The 21,878-nt window shown below is 41.6% G+C and overlaps 1 protein-coding gene across 1 annotated transcript in view; it reads right to left on the bottom strand.

Annotated features, from left to right (window-relative positions):
* The window catches only part of LOC127983544 (neurexin-3b-like), a 105,815-nt gene extending 102,769 nt beyond the window's left edge, over positions 1 to 3,046 (bottom strand). Inside the window, exon 1 of the mRNA XM_052585734.1 lies at positions 2,867 to 3,046. The gene's annotated coding sequence lies outside the window, so the exon portion shown is untranslated. The remainder of the gene's footprint in view (positions 1 to 2,866) is intronic.
* Between the last annotated feature and the right edge of the window lie 18,832 nt (positions 3,047 to 21,878).

Here is a 21,878-nt window from a genome sequence, read left to right as displayed (position 1 = left end):
CTCTTTGGCCTTAGACTACACCAAGATTTCTATCATGATTTACTTCAAAATATACGTACTAAAGAAAAAAATATATGAGCTACATAACATGGGATTTATCTGTATTTTTTCACGTTATAACTTATCTGTCTGACCAAGGGATCAAAGTCAAATGTGGAGATTGGAAAACCTGTTTAGTTACATTAATTTTGCAATTATGTTTGATGCCACTGGTGGTTTAAAATGCACACTTTACTTTCAAAAGCCTTTATTGATTCGATGTATGTGTTGAAAATATATATTTTGGACAGGCCAAAGGAAAAGCCCTATACTCCGAAATAAAGCTGCATTTGCATTTTGGCAAACACAAGTATTCACAAAAGCCACTGACAAATATTTGCTATTTAAGACATCTAAGTATTTATTTCCAACACACTCGGTCAGTTGACAGATGTCTGACGGAGAGATACTGTACTTGTGTGTAGAATTCCATCTCTCCCTGCCCTGGCTGCTGCTTTGGCTTGGAGTCCCCAGAGACAAAAGCCTCCCCAATCGTAACAGTTCCATAGCGGTGCAACACAATAGCCCCTTTAACTACCTGCCCTGAATAGTTAATCTCTCCCTGGCAGCCAGCTATTGAATTAAGGCAACTGATACCAACAGCGATGTGTGGATCGTCCCACGAATGATTGTGGGTCTTGTCTGTATTTCAATAGTTAACGAGCGCTCCACAAGATTTGAGAAGAAATGTGAAAAGGTTGAGCCGAGCAGAACCCAGTGGCCAAGGTCAAGACATTTACTTTGCATGCCACACTAACAGGCAAGGCATCATAGAGAACGTGTTTTCAGAAGGACTTCCTGTTCAGTCTGCTTTACTGAGAGCAGGCTGGCCTGAAACCTTATCCTTACATGCGGCACACGACAACTGGCCATTGGTCTGGCAGCAATCACACAGAGGATTTATTACAAACATAATACAGACTATTGGGTTACAAATTATATAGATCCAATTCAGAACTCTCCAGAGGCAGTAGTCTATGAGGATTCTTGTTCAAAAGACATTTGGACAGGATACTTGGACAGTTCTATTTAGGGCAAAAGCATAATACATCCCACTAAATAAGCAAAAAAAAAAAATGAGGAACTAAGATTAGAGATGAGGAATTAGACTATGAGGAATTGAAATATGTGTTCTGCCATATGCTCTGTAATCCATAGAAAATTCTCTCAAACACAATAAATGTTGCATTTGGTTCCCAAAAGGCAAAAGAGCATGAAAAGCTTAAACATAACCATCAGAGAAAAAGTCTTCCATCTGCCTTGAATGATTTACAATAATTTCGAGCATGTTTTATTCTCTGTGAGCAAGGCCAAGATACTGAGTATGGGAAACAACACTACAATCCATATGTATGATGATTATGTCTCCACATGCACTTTCTCCAATGTCATGTCAATCTCAGCTGGGTTTCTAAAATGTCTCTCAAATTCTCAAATTCTCATTCTTGTTTTCTTGTCAAAAAGGCAATTTGACATCGTCATCCAATACCTCCTGACAGCACTCACAAAGAACAGACAATTAACAAGCCCTAGTAACCTGCAATGTAACAATAATGTGCAGCAGCTTGGGCGTTGTGGAATAGAAATTATTCATCACACACTATGTTTCAAATGGGATATTCCTAATTAAATTAATAGTTTACACGAAAAATGATTCTGCCATCATTTACTCACCCTCATTTTCGAAACCTGAATTTATTTCTTCTGTGGAACACCAAAGCAGTTATTTTTTATACAAGATTGCAAAACAGCTATCATATGTCGTCAGAAGAACTGTAATATAGTGTACAGGCCTTTTAAACTACTTCTAATTATGCCTTTTTTTTTTCTTTTTTTTTTTTTTTTACAGTTTAACATGTCTTGATCTCCATCCAAGTCTTCAAGAGAGCACCTCAGACATACTGACAAACAGCTACTTTAGTGTTCCATGAGAGAAAGAAAGTCACACACACCACACACCTATTATATAAAAAATGAATAAATAAAAAAAATATTTAAAGGCATATGAGAAGCTAGAAATAGGGATAGTGAGTGAGCGGACCAAAGCTCTGAGAATAGAGGGAGGGAGGGAGGGAGAGAGAGAGAGAGAGAGAGAGAGAGAGAGAGAGAGGGGGAGCATAACCAGTTTTTCAGGTCAAATGATGGTATAAATATCTAAAAGTAACAGGGTAGCAATATCATCGGATAGCTACTGACCTTAAGGTAGGCCTAGTTGTTTAGTTTGTCATTTATAAAGGAGAATACAAAAATATCAGCAATGTTAGTAAATTAAATTATATTATTATGCCTGAATAAATTCATTTTATAAGGTATGTTTATATCCCTGCATATTAACAGGTTAAGCCAAAGTCACATATAACTTTATGTGAGAATAACTTAATATTCTTAAGGTCCATGAAAGTTTTGTACTATTAAAGCCAAGAGAGAGAGAGAGAGAGAGAGAGAGAGAGAGAGAGAGAGAGAGAGAGATGCTCAAGCTCTGACTGCTGCATGCATCCGTCAGTCTCCTCTCTTGTAATTTCAGTAGATCTTAAACATCCATTAACTATTTTAGAAACATTAAGGACATAGGAATAATACGATTTATAAGATACAATAATTAAGAATATTTCTGTCTCTTTCATCCATGAATATTGCAAGCATTCAATATTATACAGGCATTTGCATTAGAAGAATATAGCTATCCCAGAGAAATTGGTTCATCATAAAAAATCTATTTATGAATACACAAGCGGATCAAATCTTGTAGAATAACATGAATAATGTAAGTTAATTATTAAACGCATCTGTGAAACTCTATAAATATCTTAAAATAGTTCTGATTTACCTCATATGATAAAGACTGTATTCCACCGAAGGAGAATCCGGTTTATTCTACAAATTGTCTAAAAAAAAAATAGATAACAAAAGACGTTAAATCCACATTTCGAGTAATGGAGCGCGGATGGAGTGATGCTGAGGTCAAATTCAGTGTAGCGGGATAATCTGCGCATCCAGAGCTCGCTCTCCTCCGCTCGACTGAGGTGCTGGAGCCTGTCCTGAGCTCGCGAGCTTCGCTGCTCCGCCCACTACTTACATTACACACGCCATTTAAAGAGGTACCAAGAAAAAACATTTTCTGTCAGGATTCCCCTTCAGGTACTATCTTCACTTTAGTGACTATTGATTTTAAACGTACATTTAACATTCTCTTTTGCAGATCTTTCGAGTCTCGGATGTGAGCGGCTGTGTAAGACATATTTGCATATTAAAAGCATCCAGAGTTTTCTGGAACATTGAGAGTATTTCGGGAAGTATCCATGGTCCTGAATAGACATTGTGATTTAACTGCCCAGATACTACACTCAAAAAGTAATGACAGTTCCGTAAAATTCATTCTGAAAACACATTTAAATGTGTTTCAAATAATTCTAATTGATAGCTACACCATGTTACTGGCATGGGCATGCGCACTTATGTTGCCGTCATTAAGAAATCTACTCACTTCAGTCTGTCTACGCTCAGATCAAAGCTAATCTAGTCTATTGCCGTGACATATGAGGTAGTTCTTGCGACCAAATTAAACGGAAAAGTTAATGAAAAGATCACTGACGCGGCTTAATGAGGCAGTGTATGAAGATTCCTGTGGGAGCACGCAAGAGAATGCAAATGCACACGCAAGCAGGAAACGCGGGTGATTCCAGAATGCTGTAAATGTTGTGTTGCATTTGAAATATTTAATTTATAAATTAATTTATAAACTTGTAAAATGATCTGCAATGCTGGGGGGATTTTAATGGCTCCAGAGTAAATATTTAGTTTTTGGATTTACAGCCCTGGCAGAATATCCACACACCTTTGTCATTAATGGAGTGCCCAAAAGTATTAGGAACCTATACAATACTTGTCATGAAGTTAATTTAGTGAGTATAAAATACATTTCCTTTAAATTCACACATGTGTACTTTATCACATTAACTATGAATTTCTTTCACTAATGTTGAAAGCAAATGCTGCAGCAGACAGGTAGCACTTGGAGGTTTGGTGCCTTGCTCAAGAGTCTCACCGTCATGGTATTAAAGCGCTCGTCATTCACTCCCCCCACCTACAATTCCTGCCGGCAAGGCCACAACTGCCTGTGTGTGTGTGTGTGTGTGCTCTTGTTTTTGTGACATATCAGGACACAACTTTGTATAATGACATTGGTATGACACACAGGTATTACAAGGAGAGGGTGACTTACGTGGGCATAACCCATGTCCCCATTTTTCAAAACGCTTATAAACCATACAGAACTTTTGAGTTCTGTAAAAATACTTTGAGAAAGTAAAAATACACAAAGTTTCCTGTGAGGGTTAGGGTTGGGTGTAGGGTTGGTGTAGGGCCATAGAATATACAGTGTTTACAGTATAAAAACCATTACGCTCAACAGAGAACTATTCTTCATTTTTAGACAAACATGTCCACTTGATGCTAATGATGATTGTGATGATAATGATGATGTAGATGATTGCTTAGGTAGACTGAAGGGTGCTGAGCTTGAATGCAATGAGCAATTGAGTTGTTACTGTATTTAATTATTATTTAATTGTGGTTATTTTTAAAAAAAAATATACTACTCTATACATACTATATATATATATATATATATATATATATATATATATATATATATATATATATATATATATAATTGAAAAATATTAAAAATATTGTAATTTTAACAATATATATTTTATCCTCTTTGGGGAAGCTTTTAGAAATGAAACAAAGTAAGATGAAGCATCTCCTTGAAATCCTCAGCTGAATGTACTGTATTGTATACTATGAGGTCAAAATTAAATGAATAGGTAACCATCCCCAGCCCTTATGTATTTACATTTATAAGTGTTATCGGTCAACAGAGACATGAAGCGAGTGGATCCATGTGAATGCTTTTATTAAGAGACGTGGTCACAACAGGCATTGGTCAAACAATGGCAAACATATTTTTAAGCAGAGACAGACGACACAGATAGAGAATTCATGGCCCCAAGGACCGAGGCAGGCAACACAAAGGGTTTGGTCTCCTTAAAGTAGCCGCAGCAGAATAGTCAGGAAATTCACAGACATCGTCCTTGGTTGTGACAGACAGAGTGGAGAGTTTATAGACAGCCTCCTCAGCTGGATAGGGACAGGACAAAAGTCTATAACTGGCCTCCATAGCCCTAACAGGGCAGACAGGAGATTCATTAATGGCCTCCATAGCCATTACAAGACAGGAAGTGAATTCACAGATGGCCTCCATAGATGTTACAGAACAGGAAGTGAGTTCACAGACACCTCCATAGCCTTGACGAAACAGGCAGAGAGTTTACAGATGTCCTTCATAGCTGTGACAGAAAAGGCAGAGAGTTCACAGACAGTCTCCATAGCCATGATAGGCAGAGTTCAAAGATGTATACCACTGACACTTCTGGAGGTTCTGCAGTAGATGCCGCCACCTCTGGAGGTTCTACAGTAGTAATCTCAGGAAAGGGGTAGAGTTTATTAGCATCCTCCTTAAGAGAACAGGTACAGGTACAGGTGCACAGTTCCTTTGACCGTGACATGATGGGCTGAAGGTGCATTGCTGGGCACCACCAACATACCAGGAGCTTAAGCAAGTGCCACCGCCTTGGGAGGTTCTGCAGCCTCAGCTACCACCTCTGGAGAACCTGGAGCAAGCACAGCCATTTCCAGAGGTTCTGTGATGGTGTACGCAGCCCAAACACACCGAAAAGTAATCCCCATCATGGGAAGCGCTTCAGATAGTGGAATCAGTTCAGGAACAGGAGGGCTAGAGTGAGTGGGTTTGGGGATACCAGCTGTGCCTGCAGAGACCAGCAGCGCATCCCTTACACTGGATATCAGACTGGGATACCGAAGGACTGACCTTGATAATCTGGGTGAAACAGACAGGGTGTGATGTGACTCTGGATGATCAGCTGAGATGTGACGTGACTCTGGACAAACAGCTGTGATGTGACGTGACTCTGGACAAACAGCTGAGACGTGACTGGACTCATGACGAGCAGCTGAGATGTGACGAGGCTCAGGCAGATCAGCTGAGACATAACTGGACTCATGACGAGAAGCTGTGATTTGACTTGACTCATGAAGATGGACTGGGACTTGACTAAACTCAGGAAGATCAGCTGTGACTAGATCAGGAAGATCAGTTATGACTTGACTTGACTCATGAAGATCAGTAGTAACTTGACTTGACTCATGACAAACAACTGTGACTTGACTCGACTCAGGATTGGCAGCTGTGACATAATGGGGTGCTGTTCTATTTTCCATGTTGTGAGCGTGCTTTAGTCTGGCTGCCATTACACAAGTGAGTGCAGGTTTTCATTCCGCTGTGACACCCACAGTGAACGTAGAACCAACAGTCAATAAAGTATAGTCAATAAATTGACTGAGAGATGAGCTTGGAGCTTCAAAAAAAAAAAAAAAAAAAAAACTTGATTTGTGTGGTTCATTTACTCCATCACAGAAAAAGTCTATCAATACACAGTCTGGCAAATTGGAATAACACACAATGTCCAGAAACTCTTGAATATAGCCTTCAAGGGGGCATGTGCCCTGCTTTAGTGCCAATAACAGTTCCATAATCCATATGTGGCCAATGTCCTTGGGAAAAGCTGCTGCATCCTTGTGTGGCCAAGTATTCTGTTACTGGTCAGCAGGGACGTGAAGAGAGTGGATCCATATGCATGCTTTTATTAAGAGACATGGTCATAACAGGCTTGGTTCAAACAATGGCAAACAGGTATATTTAGAGAAAATTTACATTTACATTTAATAATTTAGCAGACGCTTTTATCCAAAGCGACTTACAAATGTGAAAAATAGAAGCAGTCAGGTCAACGAGAGAACAACAACAGTATACAAGTGCCATGACAAGTCTCAGTTAGTGAAGTATAGAATGCATAGCCAGGTTTATATATATATATATATATATATATATATATATATATATATATACACACATATATACACACACACACATATATATATATATATATATATATATATATATATATATATATATATATATTTATTTATTTAAAATTATGCCAGCGGTCATCTTGTAGGCAAGCATCAGTACCTTGAATTTGATGTGAGCAGCTACTGGTAGCCAATGTAACCTGATGAGGAGAGGAGTAATGTGAGCTTATTTTGGCTCATTGAAGACAACCCTCGCTGCTGCATTCTGCATCAATTGCAGAGGCTTGACAGTACATGCAGGAAGGCCCACCAGGAGAGCATTACAATAGTCCAGTCTGGAGAGAACAAGAGCTTGGCAAGAAGTTGGGTGGCTTGCTCTGACAGTAAGGGTCTAATCTTCCTAATGTTGTATAAGGCAAACCTGCAGGACCGGGTCGTTGTAGCAATGTGCTTTGTGAAGCTTAATTGATGATCCATCACAACTCCTAGGTTTCTGGCTGTCCTCGAAGGAGTAATGGTTGATGAACCCAGCTGTATAGAGAAGTTGTGATGAAGCAATGGGTTAGCTGGAAACACCAGGAGTTATGTCTTGGGAAATGGTTCAGAGTGAAGAGAGGAGTTGATAATGTGAGTAAGCGAAGGTATGACTGAAGAAGAGATTGCTTGAAGGAGGTGAGTGGGGATCGGACAAGTGGACAAGTAGGATGATTGGACAGGAGAAGTTCGGAAACGTCCATCTCTGAGAGTGGGGAGAAGGAGGGGAAAGAGTGTGTGTCGGTCATTGTGAAGTTGTCCTCAATTTGGGGTGTGGAGAATTGGTCACTGATGGTTCTTGTCTTATTTGTGAAGAAAACTGCAAAGTCGTCCGCTGTAAAAATTGTTGGAGGAGGTGGTGGCGGCGGATCAAGAAGAGAAGAGAAAGTCTTGAAGAGTGTCTGAGCGTCACAACAGTTGTTAATTTGGTAGAAGGGTGTTTTAGCCGTGAAGACATTTGCACAGAAGGAAAAGAGGAGAGACTGATACACACTGAGGTCGCTACAGTTTATTGAGTTCTACTGTTTCCTCTCTGCATCCCTGAGTTTAGAGCGATGTTCACGGAGAACCTTGGACAGCCAGGGGACAGATGGGGCTGTGTGTGCTGGTCTAGACAACAGTGGGCAAAAGTTGTCCAAGCAAGATGTTAAAGTGGAGCAAAGAGTGTCCATAGCGCTGTTCGTGTCCAGAGCTGAAAACTGAGAGTGCAGGAAACGAGGATGAAACCACAGAAGATAGGTGAGATGGAGAGAGTGAGCGTAGGTTCCGTCAAAAGGTGACTTGCGTTGGAGCGTGTGCCGCTTCAGGAGTAAGTGCTAGGTTAGCAGTAATGAGGAAGTGGTCTGAGGTGTGCAGTGGAGCAACTGAAGAGTTGTCCAGAGAGCAACAGTGCGTGTGCCTGATTTGTGAGTTGCTGTAGTAGACGCTAGCTTGAGATCAAATGAGGTGAGCAGAGTTTTGAAGTCAGCAGCCTGGGGTTTATCTAGGTTGATGTTGAAGTCACCAAGCAGTACCAGAGGAGTACCATCTTCAGGAAAGTTTGATAGCAGCACATCCAACTCCTCCAAGAAGTTTCCCAATTGACCTGGGGGATGATAAATGACCACAAAGTGGATTTTAGCAGGGTGGGTTACAGTAATGGCATGTGATTCAAATGAACCATTACCTGTAGGTGATGGCTGAAGATCAAATTTCCATTCTTTTGATATAAGGAGACCAGTACCTCCACCCCTCCCAGTAGTACGTGAAGTGTGGGAACAAGTGAAAATAGAGGAGAGGGCTGCAGGAGTGGCAGTGTCTTCAGGTTTGATCCAAGTCTCAGTCAGCGCCATGAGGTTGAGACCGGAATGAGTAGCAATAGAAGAAATTATGTCTGCTTTGTTAACTGCAGACTGGCAGTTCCAGAGACCAACTGGAATAGAGAGCGTAGTAGTAGAGGTCAAAGGGACAGGCCGTAGGTTTGTCAGACAGGCCTTTCTGCGATTTACGTAGCGTGCTCTTCGAGTGTTAGTAGTGATAGCAGATATCTGAAAGCACATAGTGACTACAAGTGTAAGAAACATTTGAAAACAAGCTATGCAAAAAGTAAAGAAAGAGGAGAAAAGCAATTCTCAAGTCCCCTGTCAGTGTCCTTGCTGGGTGGAGTCGTGCAGGTAGAGTCGATTGACTTTACACTCATCGGTCTTCACACGAGGAGGATTCACACGAGGGCTGCCGCAACGAAACCTACCACTTTTGTATTTGCCTGATTACCTGTGATTGAAGTCAGCTGGCTATTTAGCAGATCGAAACTGGGAAGTCTCGCGATAGGCAAACGCTAAACCAAGCGCCACCTTCAGCATGTATTTACCAGGGTAAGACACACACAATTTAAACCAAAAATGGTCCTAGCAATGACGAACACACAGTAGTCTAATGAGAAAACGAGACAAAACACTTACAAGCCGCCGTCCTCTCTGTTGCTCAACTGTTTCTTCAAAAGTTTGCCAGTAAATGTAGATACAGCCAAGCAACAGAGAAGGACAGCAGCTTGTAAGTGTTTTGTCTCGTTTTCTCATTAGACTACTCTGTGATCGTCATTGCTAGGAAAGTTCTGGTTTAAATTGTGTGTCTTACACTGGTAAATACGTGCTGAAAATGGCGCTTCCCTTACGAAAATTAACCATGGTTTTACTACAAATAAAACCAAAAAACCATGGTTACTGTAGTTAAACCATGGTAACCACAAATTAACCATGGTTTTGCTATATTAACCATAGTTTAACCATGGTATTTGTAGTAAATCTGTGGTTTTACAAATGGCAGTCAATACGCCAAAAAACCATGGGTTACTACAGTTTTATTATAATAAAACCATGGTTATTTTTCGTAAGGGTTGGTTTCACGTTGCCTATCTTGGGACTGTCCAGTTTCGGTCTGCTAAATAGTGAGCTGTGGCCAGGTGACTTTAATCTCAGGTAATCAGGCAAATATAAAAGCTGTCATTTTCACCGCGGCAGCCGTCGCGGCAGCCCTCATGTGAAGCTTTTCTCGTGTGAAGACCAACGAGTGTAAAGACCATGAACTCTACTTGCACGACTCCACCAAGCAAGGACACCGACAGGGCACTTGAGTATTGCTTTTCTCCTCTTTCTTTACTTTTTGTATAGCTTGATCTCAAATACCTATTTCTTACACTTGTAGTCACTATGTGCTTTCAGATCTCTACTATCACTACTAACACTTGGAGAGCACGCTATGTACATCGCAGGAAATCCTGTCTCTCTGACCTCTACTACTACGCTATCTATATGAGCAGAGCTGGAGACCAGGATGGGGTTCAAAAGTTAGTGTGGTGCATGAGTCTATAGTAGTGAGCGGGTGATCTTTGGTGGGGAGCCAACAGAAGTGCATGGACGGGATTCATGACAGTAAGCTCTTTGCTGATGATTTGTTAACAAACTTCCCTGACCAGCTCACACAAAGGCACTTTGGAACTGCTTGTCAGTGAGTGAGTGTCAGTTGAGGAAATTTATTTTGTTGTCATTTTTTAAGCCTTGTGAAGATTGGGATCTTCTTTCCCCATGTTACAGAGATGGCACTGTTCATCTCTCTTCAACAACACCTCTCCTAAGACACCCATTGTTTGGTTTGACTCCAACCAATGGGTCAAACAAAAATTTGTCCAAGCTCAGCATCAACTGCCTCATCAAAAATAGGTCATGTTAGTCCTGTAAACAGAAGGTCAGTCTAACAAGCGCCATGTCACTGCCAGAACTAATATCTACTTAAACTGCTTAGTACTGTCCAAATGTAGCTCTCTAAAATCAAAGTAGGTCCCACAAGAAGTGCCACACCAACCTTTTACCTAAATCCACAAGCCTCTCCTTTTCTGACATTTCTTCTGCCTCAATCTAACCCAATGAATTTAAAGCAGAACATTCTTCCAGAACTGTTTCCCAACTATTTTTTTCCACTCTCTCAGTGTGTTAAGCTAATGCTTGTTGCCCCGCAGCCTGTAACACATCTGTCATAATTAGGAGGAATATCCTTCAGCCAAGAAAGGTTCAGGGCCCCCTAGGAGAACTTGTAAGACAATCACATTCCTAACACATGAACAGGCAGGACAGACATTCCTTGATATATTATACCCTTTTTTCACGTAGTAATAAAACTTAAAATAAAAATGAACTTAATAATAAAAATGCATTTAAAATTAACATTAGCAAACCGTGAGGGTTATTATACTATATATTTTCACAGCATGATATATCATATATATTTCTAATGACATCATATTGACTCAAATTGATGGCTTAAAGTGAATAAAATATTAAGATGCACTCCTTAAGAACAGTGTGTATACTAAATTTTAGAGAAGCATTTGCAAGAATGATGATGCATCCATAATAAAAAAAAAAAAAAAAAAAAAAAAAAAAAAAACATTAAATACAGGGATAATACACACATACATTATACAAGTACATTACAATTAGTGTGTGTAAAGGAAAAACAGTGCCACTAAGGTAAAATAATAAAATAAATATTCTGCATAAATTCTCACTTTAGTCAGTTGAATAACAACAGATACATCTTGCACTATGAACTATATACCTATATTTTAACAGAGGGCATCTTTGCATTATACAAATGTTTTGTGTACATATAAAAATAACTCAGAAAAAAATAGCTCAGTAAAAAATTCAGATACACTGAGAAAAACTGAATTGGAGACAATATTGTTATACAGTATATTACAACAGTAATGACAAATAACCATTTTCCATTTTCAATGTAAAACTTTCTGCCATGTAAATTAGATAATTAACAGTGATGTGCCTAATGGTATGTTGTGTCGTGTAACAGTTTCTTGAGGTCTACCATTTCTCTGCTACAGGTCCTGGTGGCATGATGACTGTATGATATCTACTGTAAGTGCTACAGACTTTCACCAGATGGCCAGTGTGTTTGTGTATCCATGTGTATGCAAACACTCATGCAGGTTTACAGGTGTGACTTAGCAATAATTCACGGGGGCTCTCACACATCCCACACACTCCCTGCTGGTTCAGTTGCAGTGCTATTAACCATCCGTTTAGCGCCCTTGGCACTTTGGCAAGCTAGTGCTGGCACCTCAGCCCTAGTGATGTGAGTACACTTTTCATGTCTGGGAATGATTTTGGGCTGTCTGAAAAAGACCCTGTAGGCAGATGAAACATTAGAAAACACTTTTTTTCATCAAAAAATAAATACATTAAAGGCAGAGGTCTAGTGGTAAAAAAAAAAGAGGTGGGTGAACTGTAAATTCTGGGTGACCACATCGTGGTCACGGTAAGGTGGGCCACTGCCTATCGGTGTATGTGTATCCTGATGACATCGTTATAGGCTATCATTTGATATTATTACCAAGGGTATCACTGGTTGTTCCCTCATATACTGTAGGGCAGACAATCACTATTCAATTCATACATTAATCTAATGTCTTTAAAATTAAGTTACAATGGAGAAAAAAACAGCTTAGCACACCACATCCTGTCACACATCTAGTCACATTATTTACATTTACATTTGCATTTATTCATTTAGCAGACTCTTTTATCTAAAGCGACTTACAAATGAGGAAGCAATCAAAAACAACAAAAAACAGCAATGGTATATAAGTGCTATAAAAAGTCTCAGTTAGGTTAACACAGTACACGTAGCATGGTTTTTTAAATAATATAATAAAAAAGAGATAGAATAAAATAGAATAAAAAAAGAGCAAGCTAGTGTTAGGGGTCTTTACACACACACACACACACACACACACACAAACACACAATTGCAAAATAAATTTAAATAAAATAGAATACAAAAAGAATAGAAAGGTAGTTAGATTTTTTTTTTTTTTTTTTTTTTTTTAGAATATAATTAGAATAGTGAGTGTTAAAGTTAGGTCAAATAAAAAAGTTCATTCCACCAGAAGGGAACATTTAATTTAAAGGTTTAAAAAGTCCATTAAAAGTCCATAAAAGTGACTTTATGCTTCTTTGGGATGGTACAATCAAGCGACGTTCACTTGCAGAACGCAAGCTTCTAGAGGGCACATTAGTCTGAAGTAACAAATTTAGGTAAATGGGTGAAGAGCCAGTGGTAGTTTTGTAGGCAAACATCAATGTCTTGAATTTAATGTGAGCAGCTATTGGAAGCCAGTGCAAATTGATAAACAGAGGTGTGACATGTATTCTTTTTGGCACATTAAAAATTAATCCTGCTGCATTCTGGATTAATTGTAAAGGTTTGATAGAACTGGCTGGAACAACCTGCAAAGAGGTCCAGCCTGGACAGAACAAGAGCTTGAACAAGGAGTTCTGCAGCATGTTCCGAAAGAAAGGGCTTGATCTTCTTGATGTTGAATAAAGTAAATCTGCAGGATCGGACAGTTTTAGCAATGTGGTCTGAGAAAGTCACCTGATCATCACTCATAACTCCAAGGCTTCTAACTGTTTTTGAAGGAGTTATGGTTGATGTGCCTAACTTGATGGTGAAATTGTGATGAAACGATGGGTTTGCTGGAATCACAAGCAGTTCTGTCTTGGCAAGGTTGAGTTGAAGGTCATGGTCCGTCATCCAGCAAGAATGTTAGACAAGCTGAGCTGCGAATAGCTACCATCAGATCATCAGGATGGAATGAGAGGTAGAGTTGAGTGTCATCAGCATAGCAGTGGTACGAAAGCCATGTTTCTGAATAACAGAATCTAATGATGCCATGTAGACAGAGAAGAGAAGTGGACCAAGAAATGAGCTCTGAGGCACCCCAGTAGTTAGACATTGTGACTTGGACACCTCACCTCTCCAAGATACTTTAAAGGACCTATCTGAGAGGTAAGACACAAACCATTGAAGTGTGGTTCCTGAGATGCCTTTTGCCAGAAGGGTTGATAGGAGGATCTGGTGGTTAACCGTGTCAAAAGCAGCAGACAGATCAAGCAGGATAAGTACTGAAGATTTAGATTCGCTCTTGCCAGTCTTAGAGCTTCAACAACTGAGAGCAAGGCAATCTCAGTTGAATGTCCACTTCTGAAGCCAGATTGGTTGCTTTCAAGGAGGTTGTTGTGTGTATGAAATGTAGAGACTTGGTTGAACACAGCTCGTTCAAGTGTTTTTGCAATGAAAGGAAGAAGGGAAACTGGTCTGTAGTTCTCTAAAAGAGGTGGGTTGAGGGTGGGTTTCTTAAGTAGTGGAGTTATACGAGCCTGTTTAAATGATGAGGGAAAAACACCAGGGTTGAGGGATGTGTTGATTGATGTGAGTGAGTGCAGGTACCACTGTAGGAGGAATAGCTTGAAGGAGATGAGATGGAATAGGATCAAGCGGGCAAGTAGTAGGGTGATTAGAAAGGATGAGTTTTGAGACTTCTGCCTCAGAATGAAGAGAAGGATGTAAATGAGTGTATGTTTGCTGGTTATATGAGCTTGACTGATTATGGTGTGGAAAATTGTGCACTAATGTATTTAATTTTATTAATGAAAAACGTGGCAAAGTCGTCAGCTATTAGAGATGAAGCAGGAGGGGGAGGAGGAGGACGAAGTGAGGAAAATGTTTTAAAAAGCATGTGAGAGTTAGACGAATAGTTAATTTAGTTATGGTGGTACGTCATTTTAGCAGTGGAGACATTAGCAGATAAGGAAGATAGGAGTGATTGAATCATTATAACATTAAGAATATATTTGTTAAATGTATAAAATATTTTTTGAATGGAGGATATCAACTACACACTAATCACAACTAAAGTGTAGCTACAAGTGTGGTCATGCTTCATTTCAAATCTGAGGATAATATCTATAAAAGTATGCATTTTATAATTGTAAGACCATATCATGGGAGGCTTTGGAGAAGTTTTTGAAAAGGCTGATAAGATGCTTTCATATAGTTTATCAATGACACAGACCACAATGACACAGACAGCATCATTGCAGAAGGACATCCCTTTGGTCACATGGTTCACGTGAGATGATCGACAGCTTTACAATCTAATAATATTGCACTGATGTCATAGCTGACACGAACCAGTAAGAGGAGAGTAATCGCTAGCTCTGTTAGCTGTTTGAGCTCCTCAGATCACATAAATCAGTGCAAAATTAATAGAAATGTTATTCTGTGTGACAAAATATTTTACAAACATGTCATAAAATTATTATTTCTCCAAATGTGCGCACCATTGGACTATATAAGCCCTGGCAGATCGTGGATATTGTATATGTATACGAACACAAATAAACCGAAGATGAGATGAATGGCTGCTGTATGAGTGACGATTTCTATTCAAAATAATGAACGTCATTATTATTATTATTATTATTAAAGGATGTTTACCGTACCAGTGAAACCATGAACGGCTAGTGATAACATTAACTAACTAGGTAGAGGTGACTTGAGTCAGTGGCATGAATCTACTGTGATTAACCTCAAATTAACCTAAAACACATGAAGTTTAGTAATGTTTTCCGAGCTCAGTCACTTTGGGCTTGTAGCCGAGGCCATTTGCTGGCATCAGGAGGAGGGCTGCTGTCTTGACGGCACTTAAAAAAATGCCGGATATACATTTTTGAATTTTGATGCAGTCTGTTGTGTGTCGTCCATGAACAAATCTTTAATATGACTCAGGACTACTGAGTTGTCTCAGAGAGTGATTGGTTCATTTTGTGTTGACCGCACATGAGCATTACACAACATATGGGTTCTGAATCGACAGGTGAGGTCTGAGGGTGCTTTTCAATTCTTATTTGTGCATCCTCGTTTCCTTTCCTCGCTTCCTTTCCTCGTGTCTTAGCTCCACCTTTTCAGGGTGTAAGGGAAGGATGCAAGGAAAAGATGCAAGGACGGCGGCAAGTTAAATTATATATCCTCTGTTTTCTTTTTATTTATAATATTATTTAAAATCCCATGCTATGTGTACGGTGTTAACCTAACTGAGACTTGTTATAGCACTTATATATCATTGCTCTTTTTGTTGTTTTTGATTGCTTCCACTGTCTTCATCCGTAAGTCGCTTTGGATAAAAACGTCTGTTAAATGAATAAATGTAAATTAATAAATGTAAGAGAAAATTGTTAGCCTGAATTCAATGTAAGTCGCTTTGGATAAAATCGTCTTCTAAATGAGTAAATTTAGTAGGCTATAGTATGACAGTTTGCTTAATTTTGGTGCTTTGCTATAATTATGTGTGGTATGTTCAGTCTGAACCGGGGTCAGCGTACGGGGCTTGTGGGATACTTTATTTAAATATTAATAACACAAAATAAACAAACGCGGCACATGCGCACACTTCACAGTCTCTTTCGATGTTTCACTACTGCAGTCTTCATTTCTCTCACTCGGCAGCTCTCCAGCTCCTCACTCCCACGAGTCCCCGTCTCTCTCGTTCTCCACTCCTCCGCTGGCTTAAATGCCCCCCCCACCCATTCCTGGAGAGGAAGTCGGCCACAGCCATCTGCGCCCCCGGCCTGTGAATCACCTTGAACTTAAAGGGCTGTAAAGCTAGATACCAACAGGTGATTCGCGTGTATCCTTCATGCGGTGGAGCCACTGGAGGGGTGCGTGGTCCGAGCAGAGGGTGAACTCCAGGCCCAGGAGGTAATAGCGAAGGGTGAGAACCGCCCACCCCGCCCACCCGATGGCCAAACACTCCTTCTCTAGCGGCCCGCCACACAGGGCAGCCTTAACTCGGCTAAAGGCCTGTTGGCACTGCTCCGTCCACTGGACTGACCGTATCCGGTACCTCCTTTTTAGTGAAGTCAGTCAATGTGTTGGTGAGGTCCGAATAACGAGGAATAAACCTCGTTTATAAGCCCCAAGAACTGCCTCACCCCCTTTTAGGTCTTGGGCCTGGGGCAGGTCGCGATTGCTGCCGTCTTATCAATTTGGGGACGCACCTGCCCATGGCCCAAGTGGAAGCCCAGATACTTTACCTCCACCCGCCCAACTGCGCACTTCTTCGGGTTGGCCGTTAGCCCCGCCCGTCTCAGCGCCCTGAGGACCGTCCTCACATGCTCCATATGCCGCTGCCAGTCCCCACTATAGATGATAATATCATCCAGGTAGGCCGTGGCATATGCAGCATGGGGCCACAGCACTCGATCCATGAGGCACTGAAACGTAGCTGGGGCCCCGAACAAGTCGAAAGGAAGCGTAACAAATTGGTGTAATCCAAACGGCAGTATCCAAGTTTGATGCTTATCCAATGCCGCGGATTGACTAGTTGCTCGATCGGTTAGGTACGGCTCGCTTTTACTCGTCATTAGACTTAACAAAGGGATATTGGCAGATCCCCTTATCTCCCATGTCCAAAGAAAAAACAGCTTTCACCACGATAGTCTACACAAAACAGCACCGAGCCGTCCGTTTTAAGCATCAAAACTATCGGGCTCTCCCAATCACTGTGTGACTCCTCGATTACTCCCATTCCTAGCATGGCCTCTAATTCAGTCTGAACTACTTTTTTCTTGTGTTCAGGCAATCTATATGGCCAGCTGCGAACTACGACACCCGGCTCTGTCTCAATGTGGTGCTGAATCAGGTCAGTACGACCAGGTAGGGGCGAAAACACGTCCGAAAATTCTACCTGCAAAACGCAATGTCAGTGAGCTGCAAGGGTGAGAGGTGATCCCCTCCTAGGGCCAGTGTGAGGGATTTCTCTTTAGTAATCACTTCTGGCCCGAGACCCTCCTTCAGGATATCGTGTCGCGTAATCCACCAAGACCAACGAAACGAAACGATGTCCCCGTGCGGATCGTTCTAACGGCCCGATGAGGTCCATACCAATTCGTTTGAAGGGGACCTGCACTAGCGGAATAGGGTGAAATAGCGCTTTTGCGGTGGCCAGTGGGTTTACCGACTGACATTCCCGACAAGACGCGCACAACCTGTGCATGTTCTCGTGAATGCCCGGTCAAAAGAATCGGGTCGTTAGACGATTTAGTGTCACCGTTACTCCTAAGTGCCCTGCCATAGGATTACAGTGCGCCATCTGCAAAAGCATTTCCCGACGGCTCCAAGGTACTAACAATTGGGTTGTATCTTCATATGTCTGAGCGTCGCGGATCACTCGATACAACTGGTCCTTGATAATGGCAAAATACGGATGGGATAGCGGACACTCAGGGTGGAGGACCTGCCCATTGATAGAACTGACCTGCTCGAAGGCATGTTTGAGTGTTTCGTCTTGGGATTGTTCCAGGCGAAAGTCATCGCGACTGGAAAGGTTTAGCCTCCCCACGCCGCTCGGTTCCCCTGAGACCACCCCGCTAGGTCCTGGCACAGATTCTCCCACCTGCGCACTCACCCTGCCCCCGGCCGGTTCTTTCCCCCGATGGCATCCACTGTCAAACTCCCCAATAATTTCTGAAACACCGGCCAATTAGTTCACAAGATTAGCGGATGCAGGAGGCGCGGACTAACGGCCACCTCCAAATTATGCTTTTGGCCCCTAAATTTAAAGAGCCACACAGATGGGAAATCAAAAAATACCTGTATTACATTGTATGATGTAGCTGTCCATTAGTGTAAAAGTAATTAAACCAAAAAGTACATGATTTATAAAGTTATTGGCTTCTAAAGTAAGGAGCCGACTCTGAATCGCTGAAACGAGACGTTATAGATTTCAAATATTTCTCTATGTATCTCTATGTACGTCACTAGGAACACTTCGCATTATAATCTCCGCCTACCGTCTTGGGAGAAACGGAACTCTGAACTTCCCCACCCCCCACGCACAGACGCTCTGGTTGGTGTGATAGCATCATGTCGAGGAGACGGTGTGTTTTTAATTGTAAAGGCAAGTTTGTTTTATTTTCACTGCCAAAGAATGAAAATCAGAAGAACCAATGGCTAAAATTCATTTTTACCATAATACCAGAGCAGTACAACAAATCCCTTTTGTTCGGTTCACAACATTTCACTGATGACTGCTTTTCTAATCTCGGTGAGTACAGCGTTTGGCCATAAAAGAGGGTTCATTACCAAATTTATTTAGAACAATGAGCGAAGTATCACAACGCGAAGTATGATTATGAAGTTATGTGTCTGTTTTCTCCCGAGCGTCTTATCAGTATGTGTGCTGTCTGCAGCCTGTCTGCGCTGATCTTCATTTACAAACACGTCATTAAAATGAAGTGTAACTCCGTGAATACTCAACGAAGAGACATGAGAGAGATATCTATAGAAAGCTTGACATGTCTACTTTAAAACTAAACAAGTGCTGCCGAACAGATATTCTGTGATAAAGTAATCCATATGAAAACAACGCTATGTCTGTTTTTCATGTTTACCTTCGTTATATGTGACCACGCCCCCGCGCTGAATGCGCTATTCAGATTCAAACTGAAGTGCGCGGTTTGAATACACCCACACAGAAGAAAAAGCAGCGAGACTGTTCAAGTTTTTTTTATTTTACTGTTTGCTTCGCGATGAGAGGAATAAGACATAATTCACCCCAAACAGATGCTAACGCATAGTTTACCGTGGAGGTGTGTGGGTAAAAACCATTTAAACCTGACTATGTTAGTTGACCAATCAGAACACAGTATGCTACTGAAAGGTGGGGTTTAAGGAAACTGAATCTTTTGAACAGCTTCGCGCGAACCGTTAGGGGATCTCTGAGAATTGAGGTAATTTTAAAATTATATTTTGACTAAATGACAATGTTTTTTAACCTTGGATGGATTTAAACCTAATGTACAGGACTTATAAACAGTGATAGGAAGCTTAGAATTTTTATCTTACTGGCTCTTTAATGGCTATGGCTTTTACGGGGTATTCCACCATATCCCTGTGCACACACCTCACCTTAACCATGTGGCCCACATCCAATGCCCCGGATTGTATCAGGCTTTGATGGATGGAGGTCTGGTTACAACCTGAATCCACCAAAGCCTGATAGGTACCCCGCTTAATACTCACGGGTATTTGGTACAGCCCGGCTTGATTGGGGGGCAGCCTGCGGGTCGTCCGGGATCCGGACTAGTGTCCCCACCTCCATAACCGGGCACCTATAACCGCCCAATAACCGCCCAAGGGGACCTAGGGAGAGGGACAGATTTCGGGGAAGGGGGGGAGGGGGCGACAGGGGAAGAGAGAGAGAGAGAGACAGAAGGAAGGGGCTCGCTGACCCCGGAGCACACCGCTAACTGATCTTCCACCAGTTCGACGGCCAGATCCAGTGACGCCTGGCGTTGACACTGGACCCACTGGGCAGTCTTCTTTGGGAGACGGGAGATGAACTGTTCCAGTACCACTGTGCTGATGATGGTCTCAGCGTCGCTTCCTCCGGCCAACAGCCATTTGCGGCACGAGTCCCAGAGCTGCTGTACCAAGACAAAGGGTCGACTCACTTCGGTCAGTTCCAGCGAACGGAAGCGCTCACCGTGTTGTTCGGAGCTGAGGCCAACCCTCTGGAGGATGGCTCTTCTAAGGTCGGCATAGACCAGGAGGTTCAATCGGCCACCCACATGCCTCCGCCATTCTTTCAAAGAGGTTGAGGAATGCCTCCGGGTCATCGGTTGGCCCCATCTTCGTGAGCGGCATGTGGGGGGTGGGGCCGGCACTGGGGGAGGCCATCCTCATCCGACCCTCCCAGTCCAACAAGCTCCGGAACAGCTCACGGTCCTCCTGCTGGGCCTGCATCATGGCCTGGAACTGGTGTTCATAGTCAGCCCGCAGATCCAGCAGGGCTTTGTGTTGTTCCTGATGCAGGCCCGCGAGTGATGTTATGATGTCCGCAAATGGCGATGTCGATGATCCTGAAGGAGTCTGCATGGCGGAATCGTTCTCCTTCCTTCCGGGTTTCGGCACCAGTATGGTTTGCTCAGTCTGGCAACTGTGTTAACCATAAAACATCTATATAGTGCCACAAAAAAAAAAAAAAAAAAAAAAAAAATAGTGTTCAAACTTTTTTTTTTAAATCAACTGTTCAAAGAGGTCAAGGAACCTATTTGAAGTATATTCCATTAAAGGGGGGGTGAAATGCTCGTTTTCACTCAATATCCTGTTAATCTTGACTACCTATAGAGTAGTACTGCATCCTTCATAACTCCAAAAAGTCTTTAGTTTTATTATATTCATAAGAGAAAGATAGTCTGTACCGATTTTTCCCGGAAAAACACGACCAGCTGGAGGCGTGACTTGTGGGCGGAGCTAAAGAATCACGAGCGCCAGTAGGCTTTTGCGTTGAGAGCGTTTGGAAGCTGTGACTTTACCGTGTGGAAAAACCATGGCTAACAGTCAGATTCAGCGTATATTTATGATCCAGAATCAGATCCAGAGGCTGAAATTTAACAAGAGCAGCATCAGCAACAACGTCTCTATGTGGTATGTTCTGAAACTGTATATATTTGCTTAGCGGTTTTGGAAAATTACTAAGTTCCACTTTGTCGTTTTTTTTTAAATTTTTTTTAAGCTGTACATGTGGAAAGTGCAGTTTGATGACAACATCGCATGTTGTTTACTTGATGTGCTTACACGCCGATAGCTAAGTTAACAACACAGAGATATTTGAAGCAGTTTTACTCACTGCCTGCGGTTCCAACACACTATCGTGACCCTTTTTCGTTGCGACTGCATTATCCTTAAGAAATAAACGATGTGCAAATCCGGCGTCAAACTGGGCCTTATTTGTAAAACAAGCATCTTCGAAATGCAGGGGAACAAACACAAACACTTGCACAACTCCGTTGATGCTCTGTAAAAATAAACTCCATCCACTGGTCCCTTAATGCTGTTTCTCTTTTGGTAATCTGTGCAGGGTTGTCTTGCCCTGGCAACCAAAAACACACTCCTTTTGTGACATTTAGCAACGCTTTCGCTCTGATCAGTGAATGAATGTCTGTGCTCAGCCT

Source organism: Carassius gibelio, chromosome B20 (genome assembly GCF_023724105.1).
Source record: "Carassius gibelio isolate Cgi1373 ecotype wild population from Czech Republic chromosome B20, carGib1.2-hapl.c, whole genome shotgun sequence".
In the NCBI taxonomy this organism is placed as follows: domain Eukaryota; kingdom Metazoa; phylum Chordata; class Actinopteri; order Cypriniformes; family Cyprinidae; genus Carassius; species Carassius gibelio.
This window is presented reverse-complemented; position numbering and strand designations above follow the sequence as displayed.